The sequence below is a fragment of the Apaloderma vittatum genome, unplaced genomic scaffold, assembly GCF_000703405.1.
Source record: "Apaloderma vittatum isolate BGI_N311 unplaced genomic scaffold, ASM70340v1 scaffold2921, whole genome shotgun sequence".
Lineage (NCBI taxonomy): Eukaryota > Metazoa > Chordata > Aves > Trogoniformes > Trogonidae > Apaloderma > Apaloderma vittatum.
In genome coordinates, this window is record NW_009697238.1 from 1 (window position 1) to 12,183 (window position 12,183).

At 45.5% G+C, this 12,183-nt stretch overlaps 1 pseudogene; it reads left to right on the plus strand.

Annotated features, from left to right (window-relative positions):
- Positions 1–6,141: 6,141 nt before the first annotated feature.
- LOC104280025 lies at positions 6,142–6,505 on the plus strand (annotated as a pseudogene).
- Positions 6,506–12,183: the final 5,678 nt, after the last annotated feature.

The window sequence follows — 12,183 nt, forward strand, 5'->3', positions numbered from 1 at the left end:
TCCCTTCCAACCCTTAACGTTCTGTGATTCCGTGAAATGTGAAAACTAAATTCTGAAAGTGCTGGCATCCAAAGTTCCGTTCCACCAGGGCTCACCTGTGTGCAGCCCATCCGGAGCGATTCAGGAGAAACCTCCCAGCATCTCCAGGACCACACCTGGCACATACTTCCATCACCAGCTACCGTGGGATCCCCTTCAGCACTGGGCTGCCTTGAAACAACTTCCAAATCACAGATATTTGGGCTGGGGTCTCCATGCTTTTTTGGAAGGAGGGGGTTGAGGAGAGCATCGGAAACCCAGAAGAAACACATAAATAGTTTAAGGCTGTTTTGCCCTCGGTGCAAAGACAAGGGAGTCCCAGGGAAAGGGTGTTCAAAGCTGAAACAGGAGATGAACTACGACGGTTGAACTGTACATCTCATCCTCACGTGCTCCAAATTACCGCCACTTCCAGTATTTGTTATATTTTAAAGCACGAATAGGGGAAAAAGAAACCTTGCAAGCAAAACTAGCAGAATTAGTAACATGATGCATCTAAATACGTAACATAATGCAATTTGGATATCCTCGATTGTTATAATCTGTCTTCAGACACATGAAAATCAATGGGATTGAGTACTTATACCCAAAGGCACCTGCAACTATCTGCATACCTGATCCTGATTTTGTTATGTTCCAATTCTGATTTTTCTTGATAAGAAACAGATTCCAGCTCACTGTCTTTCGGTGACCAAAATAACAAGCCCTAGCCACTGTAAAAAAAAACACCAAAACCAAAACACCCTAAAACACAACCATGAGTTTGCAATCTTGAATTGTACTGGTTTCAGTGCGACCTTCCAACTGTGGTAAGAATGCCATTTCCACTCCTACTTTACTTCTTTTTTACTTCCTACTCATAAAAGTAAACCATTCAAGACGATGTTTTACATCCTTGAAAACTTACCAAAGCAGGATTTTCCACTGAAGCTGCAACTCCCTTGGCTTGTATTTTCCTTTCTTTTTTTTTTTCCCCTCTTGTGTGAACAAATTTATTTTGCAACTATACTGAAACTGTGATGCTAAATTCTGTTATCTTTAATTACACTGCTAACAGAATAAATTGTGTAGTTAAACCTCAACCTTATTCCCCCATCTGCACGTAGGCTACTTTTTACAGGCTATTGTTTTCTCCCCACAAAAATCCAAACTGCTTTTGCCTTTTTTTTTTTTTTTTGAATGAATCCATCCAGTACTCCACTTATCAGCTTGGAAATGTTGCTGTATTGGTTTCACACAGTCTGATAACTTTGTCTTGAATGGATTTTTGTCTTGGCTTATTTTGTTAGAAGAAGTTTTTCAAAAAGCACCTTGAATTCTGCTTCCTTTTAGCTACTGTCCTCTGAAATATCAGCACAGTGGGTTAAAAAAATAATCTGTTTACACCTTTTGAAGGGCTATAGTGGCAACTTATTGTACTTCTTATTATTGGTAATCTCCATTCGGCACCCATGAAAGACAATCAGGGCTTTGCCACTGAGCGAAATACAAGCAGGATGAGGCCATATGGTTCTTGTTAAACGAGCCTCATCTTCCTATTGTTAATGCTTATCTCCAAAATAAAGTATTTCTGCAGAAAGCATATTCCCATAGCATGTTCTCTTTCCAATGACCAGCTGGTTGCCAGTTTGTTATTTGCACTGCAGTAGACCACTTTCATCTATTTCTATTCCAGTCCAAGAACACCATTTGTACGTTGTCCAACTTGGAAATGTTAATCTGACACCATTGGTCACGGGCCTTTTAACTTCAAGTGGCAAACTTCCAGCTAGCTGCCAGTTGAGTATTTACACTGGATTCTTTCTTAGCCCAGGAATAAACTATTTGTTCGCCATAAACATCAGCAACACGCCAATAATTTCCGCAACACACATGTAGGAAGGTACAACCCACCGCACTTTGCTGTTGGCTTCTCAATAACCTCCTAAGTAGCTCCCTGGGGAGATGCTGCTTGTCTTGAGCCAAGATAAATGCATCCCTTTCCCTCTCCATGCGTGTACATAACTTTTATTTACATTCACGGCAGTTGCACACACATATTGAAAGGCAAGAAGGGGGGACGAAAATTAGGAGCGTTGGGCAGGAGCCTGACAGCTTCTCCCGAGACCCACAACTGCCTGTAAAGGCCAAAACACCAGGAAAACCCTAATGCACAAATACCCAGTGGCTGTGGCATCGTCCGTAGCTCCCGGTGCACGACCGCAGGACTCGGGATGCCCGCTGAGAGAGAGAGAGGCAACGCTGGATGTACTTGCAGGGTTTTCAGAAAGCAGAATGGCACCAGTCCTATGGGATTTGGCTTAGGAGATCGCTATTACTTCCAGCAATACAATTTATGCTTCCTGAAAGCATATTATACTTTGGGCTCTTTTCAATGAAATAAAAGACCAAGGGGGGAAGCAAAAAAACCCAAACAAACAAAACAAAGGTTACGCCAGGTTCTGCAATTTAACTTAAGGAATGTTACGCAGTGGCAAGGGTGTGTTTCATGTACTTTGTTCGACTCTCCTAAAACAACACATTTCCTTTTCGCATATTCCTGCAGTGACCTGTGGGTGGGAAAGGCCAAAGAAAGACTTTAGCGAGTTCAAAATGTAAACTTCGGGAATGGAAACACCTTCTTTTAAAGCAAAAAAAGATGAAAAACAGTGATCGCCCTTTGCTTTTTCTACTCAGTCAGATAATGCACCAGTTACCTTTTGTGTCACCTTGGTTGTTTCAAATTTAAAAAAAGAACATCAGAAGTACTTCAGCAAAAACTCAGTGCACCATTAGCATTGTACAGCTGATCTTATTATTTACGGACTCCATAGCACCTACCTGTGCACTTAGTTCAGCATCCCCACCCACCTGCACCTCACAGCCACCAGGAAAATGCTGGCAAAAATGCAATATATCAGCCAGCATGAAAAGCTGGGTCCCACACATGCACATTAAGTGAGTTATAAGGAGGCGTGCATCCCACGTCAGGCTGGACACCAGGACTTGATGAATGCCCCAACCAAACCAGGATGCTCTCCAGCCACAAACTGTAGGGATTGACAGCTCACGGTTCCCTGCTCCTCTACAGATGGCAATTCCTGAGTAAAGACCAACAACTTAATTTCATCAGAATCAGAGTGGTTTGGGTGAAGAGAGCTAAAGATCACCTAGTTCCAAACCCCCAGCCATGGGCAGGGACGCCTCCCACTAGACTAGCTTGCTCAAAGCCCTGTCCAACTTGGCCTTGCAGGTCTAAATCCTCCTCCCTGGCTTTCCAGCAGAAAAAAAAAAAATAAAGCAGCATTTGCATCATCCAAAAGCGAATATCTGAGTTTTGGCGACCCTCATTGACCTGTCTAGGTCATGAAGTGTCCAAACAGGAACACACACACCCCCTCCAAGCCTCCCAGACTCCCTTCCAGAATCCAACTTGTAACAGAGAATACTGCCCAACGCTGACGAGATTTGGCATCTTAAAGCCTCAGATGCTTACAAGAAAATCCCCTTTGTCACATAAAAATGGTGCATTTCCTATGCACCTCCAGTGACTGACAGAAGGATGGTAAGAGGCCCTCCCTGGTGCTAGATACTCCAGGACTGTGGGCAAAAAGCAGCTGAAGTGCAAAACCAAGGATTTCTCATTCCAGCGCTGCGGCTCGCTCGCTCTTGCAGTCAATGGGATCTCCATACAAGACCTACCAGTTTGAATTCTGACCTTTGCTAACTTCCCACTGCTCAACTTTTTACACCCTCAGCGTTACAAGCATGTAACCACCTACCCCACACCAAAATTTTGATAAGCAGACATTTTTTTCTTACCTTTTCCAATCAACTAAAGGCAAATAAAATATTTTGACGTCTCCAAACGCATTCTCTTTTCCGGGCGGGCAAATTAAATAGACTCGACATAAAATAATGTCATAACAATCTGCAGCTACAACTTGATTCTCGCTGCTGTAACTTGAAACTCGTAACAGAAGGTTGAAGTAACCCAAGTTTAAACTCTTGGCCACTAAAAAAGCATCCACTCCTTTTGTGTTGGGTTTTTCTGTATGGCTAATCCTATTTTGGGGCAACCTCTGAGCTAGGCAAGATAGTAAAGTATTTTCCCAAAATGCTTTAAGGAAATCTAACAATTAGAAATTGGCCTCGTTGACTACAGCCAAACAAGAAGAAAGTGGAGCAGGCAGAACTGCAAACCAAGGACGGGCACTTGAACACCAAGGGAAGAAAATAAAATAAAATTAAAGCCCCTGTCAGAAGAAATCCAGTTACCAGGAGAAAACCAGGAGTCTGAAAAAGGCTAACAGGCCTAAGAAGAGTGATGGTAAGACTGGGACAGAACCTCAAGCTGCCAGAGAAAAAAGTTAAGAGGTTGAAGAAAGACTGGGAGAACTTAGAGAGGCCTGGGGCTAATCTTTCCGCTGGTTTATTTTTCCCCCCCCCATTTGTTTATTTGCTGCAAGTCAGATTTTGGAGCAATTAGTAAAATATCATGCAAATACTCCCTGTGCGACTGCACACGAATAACTTTAATTTCGCTAAACATTTGTCTCATCGTTCCGGAATACATCTGCTGTTTGCATTGAGATAATCTGCTAAAATACTGGGAAGTAAATTACTGTTTTTATAAGATATTTATGAAACAACTACTTATTTGTATATCAAATATCTCTGACTATCACGGCCTGTTTTTCTGGCTGACGTCTGCCTTCCCCAGGAGCATCCATGCCCTGTTTCAATTACAGACTGGGCTGAGTACCATCTTATGGAAAAGCTCCAACTGGCTGGGAAATGCTCAGAGTACACTCCTAACGGGCTGAGGGAATAGTACCAGATCTGCCAGCAGCCTGTGACAGAAGAGGGGAAAAAAAAAAAAGCAAAACCAAAAACAGCAAAAAAAAGGCAAAACCAACCCAAAATAAAAAAAAAAGAAGGTTGCACATTTGCATAAATCACACGGTATTTGCAGAAATTCTGCAGGAGCATATCTCCCTCTCCTCATATGGGGTGCTGCAATAAATGCCCTTATGGAGAGACAATGATGAGGCTGCTCCCAGTCCCTGCTTGGTGACCACACACCATACCGGGAAGTAAATTAAAACCATTTTTGACTGTTCTATCCTCAGAGGGTTGTCCCATTCTCTTTGCATGCACAGAAGTCCTAAGGGGTAAGGGAGAGATGCGTTGGTTAGTGTTGCTGCCACTCAGACGAGCTTGTGTGTAGCCCCGTTTCCAACTTTTCAAAGAAGTTGAAAAACAGGTCATTTGTCATCTTCCAGTACTGATGCTTGGGGCAGGACCAGTAACTGTAACCCTAAAGGATGCACCCCACAGGAGGGAGATGGGGTGGTTGAGGAAGGTGGAGGATGGAAAGGAACCAGCTCTATGTGCTGGAGGATGTTGCTGCTGTACAGTCGTGGGAATGTCCACCCTAGCTTCCAGCATGGGTAGACAGGGCGGTGGGAGGCAAGACTGGGCAACAAAACCCTCCTGAAATGCAGGTAAATCCTAGACCACAGCTGTAGCTTGCTCTAGACGGGATCTGCATTGCTGTCAGCACCCAGGCCACTTTAATTAAATTTAAATCATGTGGAGCTACATGAGCTCTAGCCATGTGAACATGTCCACACCCATAATATCACAGGTCATCCCTACGTCCCTCTTAAATCCTAGTCACGGAACACACAGATGACACATAACTAGGCCTATAATATCACAGGTCATCCCTACATCCCTCTTAAATTCCAGTCAGGAGCTGCCACGGAACACACAGATGACACATAACTAGGCTGCATGGGGTCCATGAAGCCACCAAGGAGTTTCCAGCCTTCTCTGACTATCTAGGACCCCGTGTCCTCTCAGAGATACGCACCAGCTGCAGATTTCATGTCTGGACACACAGTGGATCTTAAGAGGGGTTTGAAGGTTCAGTTCTGAGGTGCTGAGTGTATCTTGGAGGGGGTTGAGGGTTCAGTTCAGAGGTGCTGGCAGTGGAGCTCGAGTGAGCAAATCAAATTTGGTACTACCTTGCTCAGAGCGCCACCATCACAGAATCACAGATTTGTTGAGGCTGGAAAAGAGCTCTGAGATCATCATGTCCAGCCTACGACTCAACAGCATCGCAAACCCTAACCCTAACCCTTGGAAGCTCACATTTGGCACCACCAAATCCAGACAAACTTTTTGATTTCACCTCCTGCCTCTCCACCTGTTGACTGGAAGCAAGTAGAAGATGCTTCTCCAGTCATTAACTACGACCTTCTATATGCTATCTCCAAGTTAGGACCAGGAGAAAAGTATGAGCTACATGCTGCAACTGACACTACTCCTAGTGTTGTCATCCACATATGTGAGAGTGACCAGGAAAACGATGTGGAAGAAGAAACGAAGAAACCCAAACCAAAAATTATTCAGACAAGAAGGCCAGATTATACTCCTACCCATTTAAGTCAAACTGCTGTTGGTTTTCCAAGGGCTACAGGTAGACATATGCAATCACAACCACCATCATCCTGTTTAATGTCCCTGTAAAGCTGTACCACACCTGCAGCCCACAGGTTTAAATTGAAAGCTCATTTTTAAAATGAATGGAGTGAACTGAGAATATTGATAATAACGGTGAAGATGTTGAACTATATACAGATATAAACAAGTATGTAAATACATTCAACGATACAAGAAAATATGTTAATATGAAACCCACACCTGCCCAATGGCAACTAGTCCCTGAGTAGAGAAGTTCCAGACTGGAAGGTTACCTGTACTGACGAACGGTGCTCCTCAGCACCACAAAACCAGGATGCAAAGCCACCAGCAGCACAGAAAGGGATGAGGAACAGCCAACGACAACCCTCCCAGCACAGCAACCACTAAAGAGCCCAGGGGCCCTTCTTAGAGGCTCTTTTATACTGAGCACCATGGGAAGGGACGCTGTGATGGGTCCATTTGGGTCACCTGACCCACCCTCTCCTCCCCACAGGCACAGCTGCCCCCCTGCCATTGCCCCCAATGCCAGGAGCCCAGAGCACCTTTATCCTAAATTCTAGACGAAGAAGTCTGGGAAATTCTAGATGAAGAAGTCTGGGAAAGAGACGAAGAGAATTTTAACACCATTGTAATCTACAAATGCCTCTCCGGTTTGCCGTTAACACTACCTACATGGAGTGCAGCTTAAAAAAATAATAAACCAGTTTGTCCTCCCTCTCACTTGTGCCCCACGCAGGGCCAGTGTCACCGCTTGTATGGCCACATGCCATCCTGGACCAGGGACCCTGAATCGATGCAAGAGGGTGGGGAAGCAAGTAGGGGAGGGTATATTCTGGCACGGATCTGTCCCTCGATGCTCACAGCAAAATAACAACAGCCTGGGGCTGCACGGCCGGGCTCAGGCTGCTTCACCAAGGTGTATCGGTACCCATGTGCCACTCTGCCCACCGTCCCAGCCTCACGGAGCCCAGGGCTCTGGCAGGGACCCCACCAGCAATTGTGCAACCCCGCTCAGCCGCAGATTTCCTCTGGCACCGGCAGCACAATAGCGGGACTGTTGGTAAAGGGGAATTGTTTCCCGGCCACAATAGGGCTCGGGATGAAATCATTCCCCGATACCAGGCAGCCTCGACGTGCCTCCTCCGCTCCCCACCCTGGCTGAGATGGTAGCGCCTTCCTGCTCCCTGTGGGCTTCGAGTCCCTCGTAAAACGCCAACACAATAAAACAAAATAATAATGGAATCCACAGAAGGCTTGATGTCTTCATTGCTCCTTAGAAAAAGTGCCAAGGGAGCTTCGCCTGAATACAGGCAGCAGGTTCCCAGCATCGGCGAGGATTTTTTTCAGAGAAGGGCAGGATGTTTTTCAAGATCCGGATGCCAGTATCCATCTCGCCCATCCACAGCTGTACATCTCCAGCAGAAAGAAGCAGGTAGTTACAGGAGATGAATCCCCATGTGTGGCAGATACACATGGAGTTAAGCTCACCTTAACATCTCAGGGCTGTGTGGGAAGGGAGATGAACGCTGACAGCCCTACGAGGGAGGCTCCGGCTGGGACTGGCCCGCTCCCAGCATCCCCACTCCCGGCGGCATCGGGGACCGCCGGGCTCTTGCAGAACATTTTGCGGTCGGGATAATTGCATTGTGTTGTCTTAAAAGTGCTGAGGCGTGGCCCTAAATAAAACCAGACCCCCGGCCTCCCTCCAAGCACGGCAGCCCCCAGGTCCCTGCGTGCACGGGCTGACGCACGGCCCTGTCCGGCCTCCCTGCCCTGCTTTCATTTCAGTCGTCGCATGGTTATTAATGAATTTATAATTGCATAGGGGTAAAAGAGATAAACATACGATTCAGGACAAGTACGTATGTGTCATGAGTGTGTATATATATATATACACACACTCTCTCTCTCTCTCTTATATCCATATATATTTTCTGGTCCTAGAACCCAAATGCACCATTTAATTATTTGTGCTGGGAGTGCCAAAGGAACCTACCAGTTATTTATGCAGTTAAATCAGCTGCAGATGTGTGTGTGCTTTTCCCTTCGTTCTTTCTTGCTTTCAGCATTGGTATTTCTTACATGTCCATTTCTTCTTCCCCTCTCTCTTTCAATGAGGGCATCTGAAAAGCGACAGAAAAGGACCCGCTGCTCCCTCTCTGGTCCTGTCCACGGGGGCGAGCATCCCACGTCGCTCTCACGTGGCTGTGCTTTCCTCCTGCCCCAAAGCACAAGCTCGACAAATTAATACCTCAAACACCAGGAATTAAGGGGAAAAGGAAATTTTCCTGCACCACAGGGGCTTCTCCTCTGGAGAAGCAAGCATCACAGCTGAGACCCCACAGCTCACTGCACCCGTGGGCACGCGCCAGAGGAGCCGAGTACCACAGGGAAGGAGCAACACGCTGTTTCCTGAGAAGCCCAGCATAATTTTGCTCCCTTTTAACAAGCTTCTCCTTTTCATTTTTTTTTTTTTTTTGAGCCTGTAAGACATTATAAGCAACCTCTGCTTTTCATTTCTGGGGGCAGGGAGAGTACGGAGCATCTTCCTGAGCTGGGCTTTGGCCTTGGAGGGCTTTGCCCAGGCTGTTGCTGCAACTTGCTTGCATCAGCCTTGTCTAGCGGTTTGAGAATATCCCTGTGAAAACCAGGCTCAGCATCAGCTTTCAGCATTAGGCAGGTGACACAGGGAAAGCCAGAGATGCCCGTTCCATTCTTAGAATCAATTTTCTCACAATTTTCTCCCCCTCCTCCCCCCATTATCATGTTTCTCGTCTTGAATGAGATTCACAGGAGCAGGGTACCAGCCATTCTAAGCAGCATGCCAAGGACTGGCGGCAGAAATCAGGACAAATATTGTCTCCTCCTGCCAAAGGGGAGAGAGCAATCTCTTCCCGCTTTACCTGGGAGACAGTCATCAAGGCTTAGCAGCCCCGGGAAGCAGCTCAATGTCGCAGTCACAAAGTGCACTTCAGGTTTTCTTTTGGTGGGAGACTGATGTTTCCAAATACCACTTTGGATGCTTAAACAATGTGATAATAAGTGGATTAGAAGCAGTTAGGAGATAGGACTATTAGCAAATGAGGATTCATTTTTAAGCTTTCACACGTACCTAAAGCTGATGTTCACGCGTTGACACCTCACTCGCTGTCAGAAAGCTGGAGGGTGAGTGATGCCGTGGGTGTTGGTTGCTGGGTGCACCCCCAGGGCTGCTCTCAACAGCCCCTTGCACCCCACCGAGGCAGCCTGGCCACTTGGTAAAGCCAAAGACCATCACTCCAAAGACATTTGGAGTGGACACTTGCAGAAACACTCTTGGGGAAGCTGGTCAGGACACCACAAAGACATTCTCTTTAAATCCACCCATATATGAGGAGGATAACTTGGTTGCTCTAATTTGCTTTGCAGCAATTATCCACTACGACCATTATATAATGTATTATCTGAAAAGGTACAATACTTACGAAATGGCTTCATACAAACATTGGTATATATGAAAAACCTCAAGATGTACTTCAATTCGTATCCTTATTACATTTTATCTATCTATATTATATAGATTTTTGTTTCTTTTAATTTTTTTTAATCTCATTAAAATGTATAGAAGCCTAAGCATGCATGAATACATAAGTATGGCACAGATATTCACTAATACGCAGCGTGTCTATAAATACATATGAATACATATATGCATATACTGATTTATTCACACACACACACATACATGTACGCACGTGTATCTACTTATCTATATGTATGGGCACATAGTGGGTGTATAAAGACAACCAACTACCAGAACACTGTTCTAAGGCATGCTGAGTCCCACGATACAGGCTACGAGGCTTCACAGCAACTCCCAGGGCTAGACACTTAAGCAAGATCATTTAGGCATAGCAGCGTTCCCCCTCTTACACATTACGAGTCGCTTGCATTAAAATTCAACACTTCTTTTTTCTTGCAGCCACTACTCACAAGCCTGTGTTTCTCCTACTCTCAGTAAAACAATCCTCGTGCCCGCCTGGCTCCCAGCTCCTCCTGGGGCAAGGGCAGTGTGACCAAACCAGGTTTGGTTAACTAATCTGAAGCCCCAATATCTGGCTTTCTTTATTGCCATCGAGCTGGTATACTCAGAAGACCTGCAGTATTTGAGAGTTGCCACTAAAATGACTTCTTTATGTCTTTCCCTCCAGCAGGCACATTGCAAACACCACGCGGGTTCCCCAGCAGCCCACCAGCAGCCAACGAAAGCACGTATTTTCTCGTGAGTTTTGAATGGCCATTTCAGGGCCATTTTGAATTCAAATATTTATTCCTGACGTTTTGCAAGAGGGAAAAAATAAAATAATAAAAAATAAAGGGAAAAAAAAGGAAAAGCTGGCCATAATTCAAAGTTTCCACAGAGTCACTTGGAATCTTCTAGAAGGCTTCATTGAGAGCAGGATTAGCTCCCCCTATATATACATAAAATTTGTTGTCTTTGCATATCAAAGTGGTGAAGCCTCCGCTCTCTTCAGCTATTGCTTTTAAGTGTGCTATAAACAGAGCTTTATCTGTCCAGAAAAAAAAAAAAATAAAAGCTCTGACAGGGAAGACTAGCTCAGATGTCGAGACAAACTTGGCCACGTTCCTGCAGCAAGAGCAATGCCAATAAAGACGTGGGCTGGTCTCTAGATGCTCTCGATAACGTGATTTGGATGGTTGTTTCAAAACTCTGGCTATGCTGTTGTTTACACTAATAAACTTGCATTTTCCCCTCCTCACCCTCCCTCCCACATGTGCAAGGACGTCGTGTCGCAGCCAGGGCGCGGCAAGCTGAGATGGCTCCGTTATTCCTCCCCAGCCACAGTAGCAGACACTAATGAACCTACAAAAGCAAGAAAAATTAAGCTGTCGAAAGGAAAACTTCCCAAGCCACGGTGCTTGCTGAGCTGAGCAGCTTCCCTCAGCTCCACTTTCTCAAATTCTACTTTCATCTCCCTTTTGTTCTCCTGTCTGTCTGTAGACCAGATATGAATTTACCTACAATGCTTTTTCTGTGGATGTTTCTGCAGATGGGAATTTGGTCAATAATTACACTGATGAGACAACTTATTAACAGGACCTGAGTGCAGCCAGGTCGCTCACCGCACCATGAGGTTTTCATGACCAGCATGAGTAGAAGCGATAAAAGCCAACCTCCATCCCCCATATTATAATTTCTCAGCAACTAGAGCATGTGTTTTCTCAAATATGTGCAAGGAACCTGTATGCCGTGTCAGAAAAAGGCACATTTATGAAGTGTGGGTTTAGAATCATAGAATCATAGAACAATTCAGGTTGGGAAAGACCCTTGGGATCATCGAGTCCAACCATTAACCCTACACTACAAGGTCACCCCTAAACCATATCACCCAACACCACATCTAAGCGACACTTGAACACATCCAGGGATGGCGACTCAACCCCCTCCCTAGGCAGTCTGTTCCAGGGTCTGACCACTCTTCCTAACGTCCAGCCTAAACTTGCCCTTTGCAACTTGAAACCATTCCCCCTGGTTCTGTCCCAAATTCCCTGTGAGAAGAGACCAGCACCAACCTCTCTACAATGTCCTTTCAAGTAACTGTAGAGCATGATGAGGTCCCCCCTCAGCCTCCTCTTCGTCAAACTGAACAGACCCAGCTCCCTCAATCGCTC